The 22,740-nt window shown below is 48.0% G+C and overlaps 1 long non-coding RNA gene across 1 annotated transcript in view; it reads right to left on the bottom strand.

The window, feature by feature from the left end:
* Window positions 1-13,115: 13,115 nt before the first annotated feature.
* Window positions 13,116-22,740, bottom strand: part of LOC142073094 (uncharacterized) — a 41,124-nt gene continuing 31,499 nt past the window's right edge. Inside the window, exons 2-3 of the long non-coding RNA XR_012669782.1 lie at window positions 13,736-13,779; window positions 13,116-13,591 (exon numbers count right to left, since the gene is read on the bottom strand). This is a non-coding gene — a long non-coding RNA (uncharacterized LOC142073094). The remainder of the gene's footprint in view (window positions 13,592-13,735; window positions 13,780-22,740) is intronic.

Below are 22,740 nucleotides of genomic sequence, written 5' to 3'. Positions count from 1 at the left end.
CTGGGCAGTGGGCAACCTGCGAGAACAACCAAGGTGTCTTCCCTCCGGAGCCAGGGGCACCCTGCAGGTTTGAAATCAGAGCATGGGCCCAGGCACGCTGTTTGTTTGCCATCAGCCTCCAAAAGCAGACTGGCTCAGATCAGCCCACTCCCCCTGCGCAGAGCATCTGTTTCTGTGTTCAGGGCCTGGATGGCATCTTGGCCAGAGGGTTTCCTTGTCAGTACGAAAGAACCAGAGTGCGTGGGATGGCAGCTGCTGTAGGAATGGGGAAGGAGAAACAGAGCAAAATCCTGGCTGTCCTTCCCCAGATGAAACTGGTGTGGGGAGAGGGGTGTTGGGTGTCTCTCCTCCCCTCACAGGGCACTCTCAGGCGGGAAGCAGACACAACACCACGCTACCATTCCTTAAAGCACCAGAGCGTAGGGCTTGTCAGCACACCTCACGGCCCTCTGTGGTCCCATGGGGGGATGGCCAGTCCTGAAAGAGAGCCAATATGTTGACTCTGGCCATTGGACCATACAACCCTGAGGGAGAGAGCGACCATATTGACTTTGACCATTGGGCCACACGGCCCCAAAAGAGAGGGTAGTCGTATTGGATCTGGCCATTGGGAGACACAGCCCTGAGGGAGAAGGCAACCATATTGACTTTAACCACTTAAGCCACACCACCCTGAGACTAAGGGTGCTCGGAAAAACTTAGTCGCTGGGCTATAGCAACCCTTACATTGCCGCAAAGGGGACAAGGTGCACTTGCCCTGTGACACCAATTTTTTCTATCTTCCTTCATAGGTCATGTTTTCCCACTGGCCTCCTGAATTGGAGACAGAAGGTGAAACAGGCCCATATTACAACTGGGAGGCTGAGCGGGACTTTGAAAAAAGACTTTTTTTCAAACAGGAATTGCCAGCCTGATCTGGTGTCCTCTCTCTGGCAGTGGCCGGCTCCGGATGCTTCAGAGGCAGAACCGTGCAGCAGTAGGGATAGGATAAGCTGCCCTCCATGGAAGTACCCTCCTGACCCTCATCTGTTAAAGGTGGGTTCCTGCTCTGAACCAGGAGGGTCTCTACCCCTTCCTCAGCTTTTGGTTACATTGGGTTAATCCTTATAATTATTGTCCCTCTCCTGACAGCAGTGTGTCCTTAGCTGAGCAGTAGATGTCAGGGCCTTACAGGTCAGTTTCCCAGTGGAGGAGGGATCAGTGATGTGGCATTCTACCTGTGATTTGCTTCATTTACACACATACCAGTCCTGGAATAGAGATGCAGGCAATACCTTCTCCCAAGAATTTCAGCCCAACCCCTGTGTCTCGGGGAGCAACTCTGCCCCAAGAATTGATTCTAATCAGAGCCCACCAACTCTCCTGGGGCTCATACAGCTGCTTCCTCTCAGCACCGTGCATAATCAAAACATAACAATGACATAAGCATTTCCTCCATGCCTAAAACCTTGCTTACATGCTCAGAAAAAGAATTTGGAAAATAATGTGTAACAGCACCACCTGGTGACACCTGCCATGCCATTGATGCATCTTTGAATATTCTTATCATCTGTACAAATGGTCAATCCTCCCCCCCCCCCCCCGCATTCCTGCTAAAATCTTGATTGCAATGATATCTTGTGGCATTGAGTTCCACAGGCTAATTATGGAATATTCCCTCTCTTTGCTGAATATTGCTAAATTCTCAATGTGTGGGTGTCTAAATGAATAGCCTCATTTTCAGAAATGATGAGCCTAGATGTGGGTGCCTAACTTTAGGCTCCTTTTAAAAGTTTGGGTCTTTATAGTGTTTTAATTGTCTATGAAATATTGAAAAATATTGTCTCCCTGAACACATTTAGACCTATTGAAAGTGCACATGCAGGCTTCTTGTCGCAGGGCTGGCCCTGCGAGGGACTCCTCTTGTGGAGTTGCACATGAGCCCAGGGCTGTCCACAGCCATTTAATGCAAATTATAAATGATAACACAGTAGCAGCTAAGATGACCCAACAGAGGTCAGGGCCTGCATTGTGCTAGGCACTGTGTATACACATAGTAAGAGCCTGTTCCTGCTCCAAAGAGCTAACAGGTGGGAGGGGAAACAGGTGGCAGGGGAAGAGACTTGCCCAGGATTCCACAGAGCTCAGGGGCTGAGCTAGAAGTAGAATCCATGTCTCCTGGCTCCCAGTCCGGTACCCTAGCCACTAAACTAGGCTCATGATTGCAGGGGCACTAGCACTAGCTTGTGTTTAAAAGGAAGAGGTACAGAATATCTTGTTTCCGAGGATGAGGGATGGAAGCCAGTAGAGACACAAGAATGTGGACTCTACAAAGAGAAATCTACAAAATAAAATCAGGGCAAATTTTGGGCTTCTTGATTGTGGTAGTATCTATCTGGTAAATTCCATTAACAGAGGATAAATCTATTCTCAATCCCTTCCTAATGGCATTGTCTACATGCGAGGTGTGCCTGGGAATGCTTGTTGTCATAAACCAACCCTGAGGTGTGTGGGAGAGAGGTGACCACGCTCTGAAAGAGGCAGAGCAGCTCTAGCCTAACTGCTCCTTTTCTTAACTCCACCCCGTTATCCTCAGTTTTAACCCCTTGTCCGGCCCACTCCTGGGTGTTTACACCCTTTGGAATATTTCCAGGCTGTTGTCATCTTTTCCCCCACTACCTGGATCTCCCCCGAGCCACCTTTTGGCTCACTGGCTTCAAGGGGCCTACATGCCTGCTTGAAGTTAGTCATCTTCTTAAGAACATGGCTGAACTGGAGCCTTCATCTGTCCTCAGGAATCCATCTCTAATCATTCTGGTGGCTCAGCTTGACACCTCCTCCAATTTGCCTGCATCTAATGCCTCTCGCCAGCATCCCTTTAATTGGTGATGCTATGACCTGGGCCCATTGAAGCCTTCCATCCCCTCCCATGTTTACCCCTGCTTCCCCCTCCTTCCCAGCACTGTGTGACCTTCACAAAGTTCAATTGATCCCTTGGTGATCATTTTGAGGGCTCTCTTCCTCCCCCTCCCTCTTCAGCCAGTCAAACTCTGGTTTATTGACAGGGCCGAGGCAGCCCCTGGGCTTTTCCAGTAAGCCAACCACAGTGTGCAGCAAAATAATTAGTTGCTGAGGTGTCAGGAGCAGATGTTGAGCTGACATCTCTCATTTGTGGGTGTAAGCTTCAGCCGATCTCTGCCTCCCGCTAAATTATCAGCGGCTTGCTTGATGCTGTGATTTTCTCCCATGAAACTTGGGTTTTCTCCCATGGAGGAATAGCAAAAAGCTTCTCACTGCCCTTTCTCCAGTGCCCTTTGCCTTCATACAGTCTTTTTTTCCCTACACTCCTTTATTTTATGGAATAGGAGTGGGTTTTTTTAAATCAGAAATCCCAAGTGCTGGAAGAAAAACTCGCTCCGTTTTCCCCAAGCCTGGACCCAGGTAACTAGCCTCAGCAATGAGGAATTAATCGTTTGGTGATGGATAGCCCCTAGCGCACTAGCTCAGGCGGCCAGCTGTGTCTGGAGAGGAGGAACAGTCAGTTCTGAGGCAATGCTAGTAAGCAGGGAATGGAGGGTCTGTTTTTCCTCTTGCAGTGGTTCGATTACCAGGCAGTTTTGCTGCTTAAAGACCTCATGAGACTCGTCAACAAACACTGTGATTGGAAGCCATTTGAGCCATTGTACCATGGCCGAGCCTTTCAAAGCAACCGAGGGGATTTAGACACACGGCTGCCATAAGCATCAATGGGAGTGTGTGTCAAAATCCCGAAGGCTGCGTTGGGAATCTCAGCTCTAGCGAGGCAGGATTTCCTCCCTCCTACAAAGCACCGCATTGCTGGAGGGGCCTAAGCTTTAGGTTTGAAACTTACTCCCTGGAACATGGGATTCAGATCCCAGCAGTGTAAGCTCAGCCGGTCACACCTGGGGTACAGAGGGGAGGGATTCTGCCCCCCTCCTCTGCCAGTGAAGAGGGGCTTCACTGCCCCACAGGGGGCAGGGCCAAACTATAGCACATAGAGTGCGCCGTGTAAATTAGAGCCTCACAAAGGTGGCTTAAAGCACAGCATAGAGACTCAGCAACAGTATTTTTTTTTTCAAGTTGATCCCTTTAGAAACCAAGATTCTGTGTTGACATCCTATAGCACTTTCCTATAGAGATTTGTCTTGCTGGCCTTGGCCAAAACTTCCCCTCCACAGTCCACAGGTGGCTGCATTTCAACGGTGCAGTGTGTGATTTATAGAGTTGCAAAATGCACTGTGATCCTCTGGATAGGTGGGCACTAAATCATTATCATAAGCCAGTGTCAAGGTTCCTCCCCCACTCTGAACTCTAGGGTACAGATGTGGGGACCTGCATGAAAGACCCCCTAAGTTTATTCTTACCAGCTTAGGTTAAAAACTTCAAGGTACAAACTTTGCCTTGTCCTTGAACCCTATGCTGCCACCACCAAGCATTTTAAACGAAGAACAGGAAAAGAGCCCACTTGGAGACGTCTTCCCGCAAAATATCTCCCTAAGCTCTACACCCCCTTTCCTAGGGAAGGCTTGATAAGAATCCTCACCAATTCATACAGGTGAACACAGATCCAGACCCTTGGATCTTAAGAACAATGAAAAATCAATCAGGTTCTTAAAAGAAGAATTTTAATAGAAGAAAAAGTAAAAGAATCACTTCTGTAAAATCAGGATGGTAAATACCTTATAGGGTAATCAGATTCAAAACATAGGGAATCCCTCTAGGCAAAACCTTAAGTTACAAAAGACACAAAAGCAGGAATATACATTCCATCCAGCACAGTTTATTTTACCAGCCATTAAACAAAAGAAAATCTAATGCATATTCTAGCTAGATTACTTACTTACTAATTTTACAGGACTTGTAAGGCTGCATTCCTAATCTGTTCCCGGCAAAAGCATCACACAGACAGACCAAACCCTTTATCCCCCCCCCCTCCAGATTTGAAAGAATCTTGTCCCCTCTTTGGCCATTTTGGGTCAGGTGCCAGCGGGGTTACCTTAGCTTCTTAACCCTTTACAGGTGAAAGTGTTTTGCCTCTGGCCAGGAAGGATTTTATAGCACTCTATCCAGTCGGGTGGTAACCCTTCCCTTTATATTTATGACAGCTAGGAACAGGCCTCTGCTCCTCTGTCTTCACTCCTCTCCTTGTAACTTGGTAAGGATCTCTGGAGCCAATAATGGCAATGTCCTAGCACAAGAGTTCTGACTTCAGAAGGAGGAAATAAGCAACGGGAGAGGAATTACCACTGCAGCAAAGAACTTGTCATGCAGCTCCAGCTAGTAATTTAAACAAGGAGCAAAGCAAAGCAAATATGTCTCATGGAAAAAAGTGGAAAGCATTTTGCTTAGAGGCATCCAGCAGTTTTGTTAGATTTCATTCCCCCCGCCCCACCCCGATGGTTATTGCCACATCTGAAGTTATATCCTCTGGTTGTGACATCACAGCTGTTCGCCATGGACGTGATTATGATGACATGATACCAAAATTATTTGACATCAGGAGCGGGACTTAGCTGTAGAGCCAGTGGATGCTTTATAAAGACAAAGGTCTTGCTTTCATGCAAATGTCTCTAATAGCAGCTATAAGAAAAAAGTCCAGGGAAAGAGAGACAGAGAATCTGCATGTGAGAAGCCAAATTGTCTCGAAAGAGAATGTGTTCTGAGTTTTCCTTGGGGTTTTAGCAGCTGTTTCGACAGTTCAGCAATGGAACAACAGCACTTACAATCATGCCATATGCCAGTGAGACTTCTGAGGGCACAAACTGTATAATCAGAGGTAGGAGTTTGGTTCCTCAAGGCCATGTGCTCCAGTGGGGGAGGAGTCAGGAGACATTATTATTTTATTTATTTATTTTACTAATTATTTACTGCTGCTTTTGCTGTAGAATTTGGGGGCTAGAAGAGTGGAGAGCTGGCAGCTGGGACAATAGGCCTCTTTTTCGGGGGATGCAGGAGAATATTGATATCTATGCATATGAGAGACTGGGTGCTTGTCACTTCGTAGATTGTAAACTCTTTGGGCTGAGGGCTGTGATTTCCTTTGTCTGTTCAGCACCCGCACTTTTCTGGCGCTGTGCAGGGGTGCTGATAAAGCAGGAGCACCCAAATGCACAGCTGCATTATAAACACATGCTTATGCCAAGCCCTGTTTCCTAATGGTCTCCAAGATCTTTCCTGGCCCTTGGATTAGTTGTTTGCTCTACAGATTTACCTCACTGTAGTGCAGAACACTGGAGGTTGTTCATACCCTGTTCTCCATAGGGGAAGTATTTGAGATTTAAACTCCACTGTCCACATTTGGGATGGGGTATCTGCCCTCCTCCATGGGGCACCGTCACCGTGATGGAACTGTCCCTGGGTACAGTATGCTGTAGGAAGCCTCAGGGTGCCAGGACCGCTAGCTAACTAAGCCAGGGGTGGGCAAATTACAGCCCGCGGGCTGGATCTGGCTCATGAGCCATTTTAAGCCAGCCCGCGAGCCCCACCATGCGGCTCAACCCCAATCTGGCAATCCAGTCAGGGTGCTGGGTTGGGGCCGCACCAGCGGTTCAGCCGCACTCTGGCTGGGGCGCAGGGCCGTGGGCCACACCACGCAGCTCCCAGAAGCTGTGGCATGGCCCTGCTCCAGCTCCTACACGCTCCAGTGGGAGCTGCAGGGGCAGTGCCTGTGGATGGGGCAGCATGCAGAGATGCCTGGCCGCGCCTCCTCATAGGAGCCACGCCACTGCTTCCGGGAGCTGCTTGAGGTAAGTGCTGCTCAGAGTTTGCACCCACTGAGCCTCTCCCCATGCCCCAACCCCCTGCCCCAGCCCTGATCCCCCTCCTGCTCTCCAAACCCCTCAATCCCAGCCCCACCTCAGAGCCCGCACCCCCAGCCAGAACCTGCACCCCTTCCTGCACCCCTGCCCCAACCCTGATCCCCTCCCTCCCTCCCTCTGAACCCCTCGGTCCCAGCTCAGAGCACCCTCCTACACCCCAAACTCCTCATCCCCAGCCCCACCCCAGAGCCCGCACCCCAACCCCAATTTTGTGAGCATTCATGGCCCACCATACAATTTCTATTCCCCAATATGGCCCTCGGGCCAAAAATTTTGCCTACTCCTGAACTAAGCAGAGCTGAGATAATGCTCCGTGCTGTGACTAATTCTTCACTGGCAACTGGGGGGCATTGCCTGGATGTGTTTATTTCTCAAAGGATCTTGAGCTCTGCCAGGCCAGATCCTCAGGCCAATCCATGTGAGCCCAAGAGCCCAGTTCAGATTCCTCTCCTCTCAGTTACTGTCCCCCTCCTGTGAGTTTCTATGGCTCTTGCCTCTCCAGTTTGGTGTCCTCACCCCAGCAAATCCACCAAACTTGCTGAGTGTAATAGCGCTCCCAGAAGCAGCACCGTGAACGTTTTCCCCCCAACTCCTCCTCCTTACCAAACTGCCCACCCGGCTGAGTCAACGCTTGGAGGTTGTGGGTGCAGTTCCACTCTCACTGAGAGGCAACATGAAACCCATCTAAGCCCCAGGCCTGACCAGGGAAATGGAGTCCTCCAAGTCGCAGCAGACTGGGCCAGGCTTTGGTCTAACACCACCCTCTGGGCTAGACTGTGAGCCACCCTGGAGTGGCCACGCAGGGAGGATGAGGGCCAAGAAGTACGTAGCCAGTCCCTGAGTTCTGAGGAACACTGGGGCTCCTTGTTCCTGCTCCATGCTGAATAAGGGGTGGGGGGCAGGCAAGGCTATGGCTCCACCACCCCGTCACCACCAAAGGCTGCCGAAGAGGGCCAGCATGCTGGGGAGCAATCCCCTTTATGCCTATGGGGGCGTGCTAGGATAAAAAGGAACCCTAGGGAAACTGTCTATTTGAGGGGCTCCCATAGAGCAGGGCTGCTTCACACCGCTCTCTACACAGGGCTGTGACTTGCAAGCTACAGTCTAGCCCCTTGTGTGCAGAAAACACCCTCCCATCAGATGTCTCTCTCTTTTCTCAGCCCCCATAGCATGTCTTCATTGCTACCTGCACACACATGCAGCGTGCTGAAGGGCTGAACAAGAGAAACCAGACAAATCTCCCTGCCACAGACAGGTGAACATTCCATCTGTCTTCCCGGTCGTGGGATTGCGCTGCCAGGGGCTGGGGATGAGTATATATTTTTCTACTACAGCCTCTTCCACTACGGGCGGTGGAGGGGGAAAGAGGAAATGTCACATCAGCCAGAAAGCAAACCTCTGTGTGTGCTCAGCCGTCAGGCTGAGAAACGACCATGATTTTGTCGATTGCAATCTGACATGTTTCCCGTCTCCTCTCCTAGCCAATATTTCAGGAGCGCAAGGAGAATTTTAAGAGCACTGGCATGGGGCGGTGCTGGCATTGGTGCCTGTGAACAGGGTGAGCCGAGATCTGTATTCCTGGATCTAGCAGATGGCTCTGAGGATGTCCATTTTCTGGAGGCATCAATGAAAGCCTTGGCTCTCATAGGAGAGAGAAGGTTCTGGGGATTATTTACATTCACAGTTTGATTGCCAGACCGCAAGGGACAGCTGCCTTGTCAGGTGGAATAACAGCCGCAATGCTGGAGTCAGTGGGACCGAATCCTGGACCCAGCACAAAGCCTGAGTCAATGGGACTTGTGCTGGGTTTCTTTGTGACAGTCAAGATGGGAATGGAGTTCCCCAGCTCCAAGCCATGCTGCACCTCTGAAGCCATTAATGCTACCTCAGGGCTGCCCTCCAGTCCCCTTGCACAGGGAGTTTGGCCATTTGAGCTGCACAGCTGTCCATCTACTGACCGTGTCACCCCCTAGGATTCTCGTGGGTGGGCTCTCCAATTCTAGGCACCGGACTATGCTCAGTGTGACTGCAGCACTTCAACTCCTCTGGGGGTCCATTTCTGGCCACAGAATGCAGCTGCCGGCGGTTTCCTTGCACACTGTTATCTCGTTGGTTAAAGAGCCTCATTTTGTGTGGCATCCTAGCCAAGAACAGGTTGCCTTCCAAGTCTGACAAAAACCCATTACATACTTAGAAACCAGTAGGATCAGACTATGCAAAACCCCCAGATCTGATGGATGGTGATTGGCTGGTAACTGTAACTGTGAGCAGAATGGTCAGGAAATGGTTTGACCTCCAAGCCCTCCACCCACACGTCTGCGAAGTGCACTAGATAAGATTTTCCTTAAGTGCGCACACAAGGAAAATGAGCTAAGGGCTCTAGTATTTATGTTTTAATTATGCACAGGCTTGTTTAATGCCCCAGTGATCCATTTATGGGTTTGAAGTTCTTCATCTTCATCATCACCAGGATTGTGGAAAGACTACAAAGAATCCACATCAACTCTGGGTCCTTAAGCATTTAGGAAAGCAACCACAAATTACTGGTGTAACATGGTCAGCTGTCTCCTGAGTGCTGCCTCGTGGCCAGGATCAGTTCTGCAGGCCCCTGCCTCCACCTCCTTTCTTCAGGACCCCTTAAGAACTCCACCCGTCTTTCTAATGGCTAACAACGCCCCTGCCTGGTTTAACAGTCAGCTCAAAACTATCCTCAAGATCCCCAAAGAACATCCATCGCCACCACGCAAAAGTTCACACTCAGCTCTGGCATCTTCTACCCCACCCAGAGCTCATCTTCTGTCACGGTTTGCTCTTCATGTAGCCACTACTCCCAGTCCTTCTGAGCTGGAGCCCAGCCTTCTGGCTCTGGCTTCCAGACCCCAACCTTTCTCCCAACCTGGGTCTCCTGCAAGAGCCTCCTACTTCTCTGTAGCTCCTGTCTGCCACCACTTCCTCTCCCTGTTCTCTGTAAGGAGCCAGAGCTCTGCTGTCAGGCCCCATCAAGGCTGCTAATGAAGCCCAGGTGGGCTGGAGCAATTTTGGGCCCAGGCCCCCCTGTGTCAACCACCCTCTTGGCTTTACTCTGGTTTATCCTCAGACCGCTAACCGCTTTTAGTTGGATTCCTGTGGAATCTGAATTGGCACTCCCAGATCATTAGAATACCTTGGATGTCAGCCAAGAATGAGTTGTTGCCTTGAAATTAAACTAAGTTTTAAAAAAAAAATCCATTCTTTACATTCCTCTCCCCTCCCTATGCCTGCACTCCCTTGCAAACAAAACAACCATGCGGATGGGCTCAGATCCAGGCGCCGGTCTGTGCAGGTACTGCTAATAAAAATATATCTTTGCCTGTTAGAACGTTATGGTCTCTATCCAATGGAGCTCAGCACAAGAAATCTGTGAATAAAGGCACAACCACACACCTCTCAGGGTTCAGACGATGGCACAAAGGGATCAAGCATCACTCTTTGTCAGAGACAGGATGTTCTCATGGTTAAGACACTGCACTGGGACTCAGGAGACCTGGAGGTCAAGTCTTTGTGCTGTCAAACTCCCTGTGGGACCTTGGACAAGTCACTTAGTCTCTCTTGGCCTCAATTTCCCCTCTGGGGAGTTGGAGATAATAATACTGCCTTTGTCTAACTAGATGGTAAACTTTGTGGCATGGCCTCTATCACTGTTTCTACAGCGCCTAGCACAGTGGGGACTTTTTTCTTCATTGGACTATCTGGATGCTCAACGAATAGAAATACCCATTTTTGCGATGATTATAGCACCATAATGCCGTTTGGGGAGGGGTTGTCTGGCTACATAGCCAAACATCTTCTAGCCACCTATGCAGCAGCCCATAATTCCTCAGCGGCCTGATCGTCTGCTGGTGTACATTGATATAGTTCCTTTTAAGTCAGTGCTAGCTTACACCAGCTGGGGACTTGGTCTTTCCTCAGTGCTGCTGTATGTAAAATGAGTGAACAACTCTCTATTATTTGGTTACCCCCGAGGCTTGAGAAAGTGAATATTAAAAAGCGAGACCACAAAACTAGATTAAAGTATATCAAATATCCAGCTGCGAACATCTTAGATTTGTTTGTAATAAAATTCATGTTGTTTTAGATTTCATGCTTTTAATATGCTCTTCTAAAGCCCCCTCCCTCCTCCTGGTGATTTTTGTTGGTTATTTACATAGCTATTTGTCTGTGTTTTCTGCACTGTCTCGCAGTTGCTTTGGTGCAATTGATTTCAATGCAGGTGGCTAGCGTAACAGAGAGCTTGGGATACAATGTAGGAGTAATGCAATCAGCTGTTCATAAGGGAGCTGTAGAGGCATGAGTGGACAGGGAAGTGGTGGAGGTTGCGAGAATGCAAGAGCAGGAATGGCAGGAGCTCTTCCAGGAAGTACATCTTGACAAATCCCGAACCCTGCGGGAGGGGAAATTCAGATCTGAATCTATCAGACCCTCCCCCCACACACACACACACACCTTTCTGGTGAAATCTCACGAGAAGAGAATTTCTAGCAACATAAGAAAGAACCTGTCTCAGATTCCACTTCCAGCCCTTGCCCAAATCAAGGAGTTCAGAGGCAGGCAGAAAAGGAAACCCAACTAAATGCAAACTTTTCAAAATCTCAGTAGAGGTTGGATTCCCACGGTAACTGAAGGGTCAGATCAGTTCTGTTTCCACCTGAACTATTTAGCACTGCCTGGGGTTGTGCAGCTCACCCTCCACAGCATGGCCATAGGACTTTGGGAAAAACCTAGGCAGCAAATAGATGGATTGAGATGAAAATCTGATGGAAACTTGGGACCTAAAGTGCCACTTGGTCCTTGGGGAACAGTGGTTTAGAGTAGGTTGGCCACAAGTAAGAGAATTTCTCAGGAGCCAACCCAAATGGATCCTATGGGAGAATCACTGGGACTCAGCACCAGTGAAGGTTCCAAGCCCCCAACACCTCTTCAATTGGTCTCTGGACTCTGAAGCATGTTGGATTGTACTGGCATCGCCTGACAGTTCCAATGAATGTCCCAATGTGGATGAACTATCGAGCCAGCCTCGATCCTTTTTCCACTCTGGACCCCAGGATCCTGGGAAGCAGGCTGCGTGCATGGGAGTCTGGTTGGATCCCCACTGTGCAGCCTCTTGGAACCATTGGAGATGCTCTCTTCAGCTCTGTCCAAAGAACTTAGCTGGTGGAGCCAGCTACCACCATTTCTTATAGGCATGGGGGTCATCCTACCAAGGGGACAGTGTCCCTTCTAGTCTCAGATTTTGCAACAGACCTCAACACACTGGTCTGGCCAGACGCTGCCTTTTAGGGGGATGGTCTCCCAGATGCACGCTCTACCAAGGCCTTTTGCTGGAGCAGGTCCTGGCGCCAAGTCTTACGATCCTTTCAGAGGAGGCCTCGCAGGCTTCTCTGCCTTTAGCCAAGTGCCATTCCTCAGGGCCTAGAGGGCACTTTCCATGGGGAACATCATGGAGCAAGAGGAACACCCATTCAACCCTCTTTGTAATGTTACTTTTGCCCTTATGGGCAAGGCCTGTGGTGGCCTAAAATTACAAAAATCTCAAAGCAAGGGAAAATAATAAAATAGTAAATTGATATTTATTAACTTAAATCTACACACTGATCTTAAACTGCCTATAACTTGTTTGGCCTGCCTGACGGAGACCAGGGTGTGGTTTGCTGGACAACTGCTCTGGCTGGTGAAGGGAGCACTGAAGAACAATTGGAGAAGGTCAGCTATGGAATATGGAATATATTCCTTGGCCTATGGAATATAGACTGGAGGGACACGCATGTGCCAAGTACTACTCTCATCTTACATGAACAGGTGGGAAAGGCACAGAACTTCCTCAGTAAGGGGCTGTGGAGGGGACACACAAGGGAAGAGAAAACTTGGGGGTGGCCTCGGGGCCTGATTGTCCACTCTGTTATGATAGTCTTACCTAGGGAGCCGTAGCTTAGGGATCAGAGGTGCTGGCCCATCTGTGTGGGGAAGTCATCGCTGTCAGTCTCTCAGATACATGATAATGCCATGAGAAACTGCCACCTGAAATCACCAAAAGACTTGCCAGGGGACCAAAATGAACACCCAATGACCTGACAACTTCCCAGCGGAAAATCCCGCTTTGCGACACTTGTCTCAGTGCTTGTGCTCCAATCATGAACAGTACAGAAGAAGCAAAGGAGCAGTTCTACTCTATTGGGGATGACATAATCGTATTTATAGCCAGTGAAGACAAGTGCATACTTCTGAGAGACTTTAATGCCAGAGTTGGAGAAGATAGCGAGGTTTGGAGTGGTGTGATAAAGAACAATGCAATTTGGAAAATGAACAGCAGTGATCTCCCCCTGGTCAGCAAGCGTGCTGCTTGTGAGTTCATTATTACCAATACAACTTTCAGGCAAGCTGACAAATAAAAAACCCTTGGATCCATCTGAGGTCAAAGCTCTGGCACCTGACTGAGTACATCATTATACAGCCAAGAGACATAAGGGACATCAAAATGGCCAGAGCAATGCGAGCGACTAACTGTTGGATTTACCACAGGATGATCAGAGCCATTTTCAATGTCCGTGCTAAGCAAAACAATGCTGAATGGATTAAACCAAAACTGAACATAACAAAGCTGAGACATCCATTTCATCCAGAAAAACTGAGGGAAAACATGGAGGAAAAGATGGATAGCATTGCCTCCTCACCCAATAACACATTGGAAAAGTGGGATATCTTCACAATCAGCCATTCTTCAAGCCTCCAAAGCAGCTCTAGACAAAAATCAAAGACTGCATCAGGATTGGTTTGATGAAAATGATGATGAAATCAAAAAGATCCCCAAGGAAAAGAATGATGTGGTTTTGTCTTGGCAAAATTATAAAGAATCAACATCAAAGAAAGACAAATTCAAGTACCTGGAAGCCAAGGCTCAAAAACAGCTTTGTGTTCTACAGGGTAACTGGTGGGAAAATAAAGCAGAAAAAATACAGTGTTACACTGATATTCACACCACAAATTTGTTGAATGAGTCCCTGAAAGCCATTTATGGCTCACCAAATTCTGGGCTAGCTCCACTTAAAAGTTCAGATGGACCTACTTTAACCAAGGATAAGATGACTGCAACATTTTACGGAGCTATTCAACCATCTCTCTACTGTCAACTCACAGGTCCTGCAGGAACTAACGCAGTACCCCATAAATGAAGAAATTGCCCAACCATCTATCACTCAGGAAGTGGAAAAAACTATTAAACAAATGAAGCCAGGCAAAGAGAGCATACCAGCTGAAGTTTGTAAATTGCAGGCCCCCAAACTGTCAACTATCTACAAGAAATTATCCAGGATATCTGGGAAGCTGAGAAAATTCCTCAGAGCTTCAAAAATGCAATCATAGTTACACTATATAAAAATAAAGGCAACAAAGCAGGGTAGCTCCCTGCTATCTGTCTGTGGTAAAATCCTCGCCTGTATTTTGTTCAAACAGCTTGTCTGAAACAGTGTCAGATAATTTTCTAATAGAGACCCAGTGTAGATTTAGATCAGGTTGGAGCACGACAGCCGTGATTTTTTGATGTGAGATGGATTCAGGGAAAATTCACGAAACAAAACATGGAATTGTGGGCTGTCGTCTTTGGCTCCCGCACCCTCCCCAAAAAAGTTCAACACTGTGAGTAGAAATGGCCTCTGGAAAATTCTAGAAAACTTTGCCTGTCCCAATAGATTTGTTAACATCATCTGTCAATTCCATGACAACATGACTGGTCAAGTACTCTCAGCTAGTAGCCTCCCTAAACCATTTCCCATCCTGAATGCAGTGAAACAAGGCTGTGTGTTCACACTGGTGTTTCTTGGTCTCTTTTTTTGTATGCATTCTGAATTACACAACCCTCAAAAGAGCATGTGCATAAGGTATAGAATTGATGGAAAACTCTGCAGTCTCTGAAGGCTTACATCAACAACATCTGTTAGTGATCTTGCTCCTCACAGATTGTCTATACAGCCACAGGAGAACACATGGGATGCTGTGACTTCACTGTCAGATACAGAGGACAGCCTTTCATAATAATTCATGAACAAGCATTTAGATTGTAAGTTTTTTAGTGCAGGAACTTATGATGTGTGTGTACAGTACCTAGCACAATGGGCCCCAATCTCAGCTGGGACTATAGGTACTACTGTGATATACCCGTCACTCCAGGAAAATAGGTAACAACTTCCCTAAATAACAAATATTGGGCCAAATTATGCTCTGTTTTACCAGTGTGAATCCAGGGTGACTCCAATGATGTCAGCTAGGTCACTCCAGGTTTACACAGATGTAACCAAGAAGAGAATTTGGCCCAACTTTTCTAACAATGTTTGCAATGCTTTAACGTGCATCACAACATTTAACATGAAATCCCATTCAAGGACTGTCTTTGTGCTCAAAACAGAGAAGGGGTTTGCTAACAATGGCTAAAGGGCCTATTCAGGATTAAAAGGCTACTGGCCAGCTCTATTTCATGTATTAATGTGAACAGCCTAGATAATAGACCTAGGCAAGCCAGGAAATTCAAAGGCCGAGCCAAGCCAAACCTCCTGGCTTGACTCTAGCAGCCGAAACCACAAGCTGTTTATAGTCAACTGCACTGACTCATCTGCAAAAGGAAATACACAATGACAGATTGGGTTTAGGAGAATGCCAGGGTTCAGTGCCACAATATTAAATGAAAACAACTAACACTTCTGCATGTGTGGACATGAATGTAAGCTAAAATTAGATGTTTTTCTGCAGGATATCTCAGTAGTGTGTGGGATTTCTCATCTCTGTGTGGCCAGGGTTCCTCTTCATGATGGTATAAATGGAGTTCCTCCCACCCTTACCCTTCCTGTCGTGGGTAGGAATAGTAGCATTGTGTTCAGAACATGGTTCTGATGGTGGCTTCAGTAGAGAGACATTCAGTAAGTTAGATCATACAAAAGGGAGATTCTGGCTGTATCTGTTGGGCTGCCATAGATGGAAAGATATGCTGTTCATTCCAGAGAGGATAGGCAATATAGATGCTGTCTGTTGAAGAGTAACGAGTGCTGGATTTTGCCAGAGCCATGAAGTCCTGCTAACACAGATTCCAAAATACACTTTGTAACATTTGAGATGGAGGGGTTTTTGATTCTGCCTTTCCCCATCACACTATCAGCTCCATTGCCCTCTCCATCTTGAAATTTTTGTGTATGAAGGACACTTCCTTTCAGTGCCATGTTAGACAGACACCAGACCTATTGCTGGTCAGGAGGCTCAGCTAAGAGTAAATAGTGCTAACATGCCAGGAGTTATTTAAATAAAGATTACAAGAAAATACACACACACCCCACTTCCCTTCTTTCTCCCCAGATCCCTACAGCTATGGGGATTCCTGTAACAGCCATGCAAGGGAACAGTGCAAGGCGAGGGGATTTTGATACACTAAATAGAATCCTATGGCCTGTTGGCAAGGTGGCGGGGGGGAGGGGTGTAGGGAGTAGGCACAGGATGACCTAGAGCTCTGGTAAAGAGCATGGGCCTTTCTAGGTTGACATTTTAGGCTAATCCCACTCCTTCCACTCCTCATCACACACACAACCACTGGGGCCCCTTCTGCCCCTTTTCAGAAGAGGTTAAACCTGTAGTGCTGGTGAGCAGTAGATGCCATGCACGCCGGCCATTCATAACCCTCTGCATAGGTGGCAGAATCAGGGACAAGGATAGGCTCTGACTGTCCAACTTGGATGCTTCCCTTGAGGTCAGAAGGAAGGACCCATACCAAAAGCTTGGATTGAAACACCAGTGATGTTTGTGAGGTTTCACGCCAACCTAGACCTGAATTGTACAGCTTGTGCCCCTCTCTGCTGTGAGTGAGGCTTGTTTTTGGGGCACCCCCTTGAAATGGACAGTCAGTTGCTACCGATGATGGCAGTGAAGGACACGTGTCTCCTGTCCTGTCCCTCCTCTCCATCCTGCTAGTGGCTTTGGCTGGACCCTTGTCAAGTTCAGCATCTGCAGCTTGGCAAGGGCATGGGGTGGGACTATTAGCCAAGATCTCCACACTGGCCTTGCTACCAAGGCATGAGGCCTATCTCAGTGCTGGCGCTTTGATGACAATGCAATATTAACGGTAGCCTTGCTACCACAGCCATAAGGTAGACGCTTCTAGAGCCTATTGTGTCCCCACAGGCTGCTCAGAGGTGGTGGTGGTTGTTAGGGGGCTTATTCCTTCACCCACTTACTTCCCTGGTCCTTCTCGCATGAACAGAGAGCAACAATACCCGAAGTCCAAAGGTACAAACAATTCAATGTTTATTGGGGTGAACTTCCAGCAAGCATGATTCCAGTTTCCTTCCTTAGCGTCCTCCTTCCCAGCTCTGACACCACAGAGCCTTACGCCTGTGTCCCTGTTCCCATTCCTGCCCTTAGCAAAACACGATTCCAACTTCCTTACTCCCATTCCCTGTTCCCATTTCCCCCTTTAGCAAAACATGATTCCAATTTTCTTACCCCCATTCCCTGTTCCCATCTCCCACACCCACCCACACACCCACCCCCTGCCACCCACCCCCACTCACTTCCTCATTGACTACAGATTATATAGTAAAACTTGAGTTCTGCTTAGCTATACCTTAACCAATCATTTTCCTGAAATTTAACTAACCAATCCTAACATATTGTAACATGATTATGTAACCAATTATATCCCACCACCTTAATTAGTTTACACCCAGCAAAATTAATTATACAGCAGACAGGAACAATCACAGAACCAGACAGAGATTATACAGACAAACAATAGCAAAGTGGGAACTATAATGACAAGACAATACAGAAGTGAGGATTTCACATCCCAGCTATTGATAAGTGAGTTCTTGCCAGACAGGATGCTATCAAACTAAGTTTCCTTTTACATTTTCTAGGTACTTCCCTTTCTCTGGAGGTGATAGGAATACAATCCTGTCCTGATAGTGCCTAACAGCCCAATAGCACCTTATTTCAATGTGACTAGTTTGGAATGTGAGGATGTGACTGTTCGCTTCCTAGCTTATGGCTGCCTCTGCTGCTTAGCCTAAGAACAGGGCCTCAGACTGTCACAGTAACAGAAGGCCCTTACACCAGCAGACAGTGATTTTGATTCTTTCTTTTATACCTCTAGAACTAGCCAAGTGATAAGAATACACCTAAATTCTTAAAGTACAGGCCTTTGCAGACAGGCCTGAATATCTATATCCTAACAGTGGTGGTAAAGGATTAAGTTTGGTTGCTGGTGTCTCATCGTGTGAGAACATGCCATCTCTTGGCAATAAGCAGGAGGAAATGTAGCAAGCACTCATGGCTTAGAAGACAGATGCTGCCAGTTACAAAATGGCCAGATTCGCACTGCAGTTGTTTGGCTGTACCATATTAAAGGGATAGCCAGAGCAAGGGAATTCTGGGAAAATGTTCCTATAAGAATGCACTAGAGATCAGGAAGTCATCAAAGAGCAGGACCTCTGAAGATGAGGGGGTTAGTTCCATGATGTCACATATAGGGAATAAAAGTGTATCTGACTTCAGTTCAGAACTACTCGGACTTCACAGACAAGGTCAGCTCCCAGACTGCTGCACTGGGCAGGAGAGCATGGGGAGGAGGTGAGCAGCCCTCAGTGGTGAAAAAACGGGTTAAGAACTCTTTAGAAAAGCTGGATGTGCACAAGTCCATGGGTCCAGATCTAATGCATCCAAGGGTGCTGAGGGAGTCGGCTGATGTGATTGCAGAGCCATTGGCCATTATCTCTGAAAATCTGTGGTGATCAGGGGAGCTTCTGGACAATTGGAAAAAGGCAAATATAGTGTCCATCTTTAAAAAAGGGAAGAAGGAGAACCTGGGGAACTACAGACCAGTCAGCCTCACCTCAGTCCCTGGAAAAATCATGGAGCAGGTCCTCAAGGAATCCATTTTGAAGCATTTGGAGGAGAGGAAGGTGGTCAGGAACATTCAACATGGATTCACCAAGGGCAAGTCATGCCTGACCCACCTGATTGCCTTCTATGATGAGATAACTGGCTCTGTGAATATGGGGAAAGCAGTGAACATGATATACCTTAACTTTAGCAAAGCTTTTGATATGGTCACCCACAATATTCTTGCCAGCAAGTTAAAGATGAATGGACTCTAAGGTGGATAGAAAGCTGGCTAGATCATCAGGCTCAACAGGTAGTGATCAATGGCTTGATGTCTAGTTGGCAGCTGGTATCAAGCAGAGTGCCCCAGGGGTTGGTCCTGGGGCCGGTTTTGTTCAACATCTTCATTAATGATCTGAATGATGGGATGGATTGCACCCTCAGCAAGTTCGCAGACGACACTAAACTGTGGGGAGAGGTAGATACACTGGAGGGTAGGGATAGGGTCCAGAGTAACCTAAACAAATTGGAGGATTGGGCCAAAAGAAATCTGATGAGGTTCAACAAGGACAAGTGCAGAGTCCTGCACTTAGGATGGAAGACTCCCATGCACTGCTACAGGCTGGGGACCGACTGGCTAAGCAGAAAGGGACCTGGGGATTACAGTGGATAAGAAGCTGGATATTAGTCAGTAGTGTGCCCTCGTTGCCAAGAAGGATAATGGCATATTGGGCTGCATTAGTAGGAACATTTCCAGCAGATGGAGGGAAGTGACTATTCCCCTCTATTTGGCACTGGTGAGGCCACATCCTGAGTATTGTGTACCGTTTTGGGCCCCCCACTACAAAAAGGATGTGGACAAATTGGAGAGAGTCCAGGGGAGGGCAACGAAAATGATTAGGGGGCTGGGGCACATGACTTACAAGGAGAAGCTGAGGGAACTGGGGTTATTTAGTCTGCAGAAGAGAAGAGTGAGGGAGGATTGGATAGCAGCCTTCAACTACCTGAAAGGGGGTTCCAAAGAGGATGGAGCTCAGCTGTTCTCAGTGGTGGCAGATGACAGAACAAGGAGTAATGGTCTCAAGTTGCAGTGGGGAAGGTCTAGGTTGGAGATTAGGAAACACTATTTCACTAGGAGGGTGGTGAAGCACTGGGAAGGGTTTCCTAGGGAGGTGGTGGAATCTCCATCCTTAGAGGTTTTTAAGGCCTGGCTTGACAAAGCCTAGGCTGGGATGATTTAGTTGGGGTTGGGCCTGGTTTGAGCAGGGGGTTGGACTAGATGACCTCCTGAGGTCTCTTCCAACCCTAATCTTCTATGATACTGGCACATCTGCTCTCTGTCTATTGGCAACACTGTGCTCTCCTTTCGGGCAGTAGCTGCAGGAATGTGCCCCTGGATTCTGCATGCATAGGAAAACGAGGGGGAAAGACTCCCACTGCCTTCAGTGGGTTTTGGATCCGGCCCAAACACCAGCACAGAGAGAGTATATGCTCATATGAGTGAGATTTGAAAGCTCAGTAATTGATGAGATTGTTATTAAACCAGCTCCTCTCTCCTGAGCTCTGTCAGGCATCGTTCGACTTTTGTGTACAGCTCAGCTCCGTGTCCCATTGCCACTCGGAGTCCTGGGAGACTGCTTGCCTCAGCTTCTAAGACTTGTTTATTTTGGAGATGAGGCTGCTATCAATGGGGCCGCTGTCTGTAATGGAGGAGAAAGCGTGAAGCCTGTCTCGGTGCTGGTGTTTTGATGATGATGCAATATTAACAGCAGCATTGCTTCTCTGGGACATCTTGAAACTGGGAAGGTAGGGTAAAGAGCGAGCCAGACTGGCGCACAGCAGCACTGCATGCTGAGAGGAGAGAAAAAAGAGGATCTGCCACTACACAGATAGTTTTCAGAGTAGCAGCCGTGTTAGTCTGTATCCGCAAAAAGAAAAGGAGGACTTGTGGCCCCTTAGAGACTAACAAATTTATTTGAGCATAAGCTTTCGTGAGCTACTTTCGTGATGCATTCGATGAAGTGAGCTGTAGCTCACGAAAGCTTATGCTCAAATAAATTTGTTAGTCTCTAAGGGGCCACAAGTCCTCCTTTTCTCTTTACACAGACAGTATAACTCCATACGTACCTGACTTCAGAGGGGCCGCAGCCTGTGTGGCCAAAGGGAGCAGGATACAGGCGCAATGGATTACAAAGGAAGTGGCGATTTGGCAGGCTGACTCTCCCATTGGCAAAGCTCTGGAAATGCGATCTCAGCACCCACTCAGCACAAGCCTGGATGTGCCGCCTCCAGGACCATCGTGCACTCCTCCAAGGGTCCCTCACCATCTCTCACACACAGCTGACTGCCCCAATCCTGGCGCTTCCCCGTAGCTCACCTGGATGGGTGTTTCTCAGTCATTACAGGTTGGTGACCCCATATTCAAAACCAAAAATTTTCATGACCCCCCCCCCCCATGTTTACTGTAAAATCATAGTAGAAAAAAGTATCCCCATCCCCACCCCCGCCTACCCATAATAACGAAGCTTTGGCTGCTCCAGAGCTATTTTGGAAATTTTATTCTCACTGCTTTAGAACTGTCATACAATTTTCAGTACCTTACAACCCCCATTTTGATTGCCTTTCCTGACCTCCCAAGGGGTCGTGCCCCACCATTTGAGAAACACTGCACTAGTTCTCACTGCCTCTGAATTTTCTGTTGTTTTAATAAAAATGTTTATCTTAAAAATGCATGCTCAGTCCTTAGTCACTCAGGTACATGGCTAATACTGTAGGGAAGTTAGAGCAAGAGACAGTGCTATGTGGCCAAGGGAGGGGTGGGTGGACTATGCTGATCTCTCAGGAACGGAGTCAAAGGTGGGATGGTTGAGTTCCCAGAGAAGGGACTCTTTTGAGCAGACTCAGCATTTCCTCTGAGAACCCTTGATGACAAATGAGGAGACTCTTGCATTTCCTAAAGAAAGTTGCCAAATACCGGCCAGGCTCCACCTTCTCAGCCTGGGAGAGCTAATAGGGTCACCAACCTGCAAGGACTGAGAAACACTGGCCTACGGGCTAGGGTACTAGACTGGGTGCCAGGGGGCTTGAATTCTAGTCCTGACTTACCAGGTGGCCTTTGGCAAGTCTCTTCCCCTCTCTGTGCTTGTTTCCCCTCCCATCCCTTCAAATGCCTCCTAATGCTCATCTCTGTGCAGGGCTCCCTTATGAGACCACAGTCCCAGCTGATGTAAATTGGGGTAGTTCAGACATGTGTTATGTTCTGATTTATGACTGAGATTGCAGGGGAAGATGACCCTTTCCCCACTCTGTGTGGAGATCTTTGCAGTCAGCATGGCAGGATTCCTCTCCAGGGAGAGAGTCCGCCGTTATGGCGGGGTGGTTTCACAGCAGAACAGCTGATCATTTGTCACCTGCCAAGATGGCCTTGTGGCAGCTGCTGCTGTTGTTGATTGCACGGACCCAGGGGAAAAAACTTCAAGGCAAAAGCCCACAAATGTTATGTGCTATTTGCAAACTTGTGAAAACGTGACGCTTCACCAGGGCTGACAATGGTTACCTTTTTATACTGCTGCACTGGAAGGGTGATGAGAGGGCACTTTAAACTTCACAGCCTCCAACAAGAAGGGAAGGAAGAGGAGGTCAAAAAGGGAAGGGGTACCTAAGTTTGTGAGGCACCTCCCTATCCCCAGGCCTTTAGCATGAGAAAGCCTTGTCTGTGCCTGCCAAGCAACATAATCTCCCCCCTTCTCATCCTGTGCAGGCTCCAGTAGCTCTCATGCAGGCTAGCGGTAGGCACAGTCCAATCCCTGAGTCCTCCGAGCATCCCTCTGCGCTGTCCAGCCCCTGTTCCAATGGATGCGCACAGTATTGCTGCTGGTCCCAAAGGAACAGAACACTACCAGTTCCTAGTTACACCTTAGAGCTCAGCTCTGCGTAGCACGTCTCATTTAGACATGGTGATAGAGAAAGCGAGGCTAAGTTTAGTGAGCAAGGAACAGAGATTCCAATAACAGCAACAGAACTATTGGAAACA

The sequence above is a fragment of the Caretta caretta genome, chromosome 8 (genome assembly GCF_965140235.1).
Source record: "Caretta caretta isolate rCarCar2 chromosome 8, rCarCar1.hap1, whole genome shotgun sequence".
Lineage (NCBI taxonomy): Eukaryota > Metazoa > Chordata > Testudines > Cheloniidae > Caretta > Caretta caretta.
Note: the sequence above shows the minus strand (reverse complement) of the source record. Positions and strands in the feature narration are given on the sequence as shown.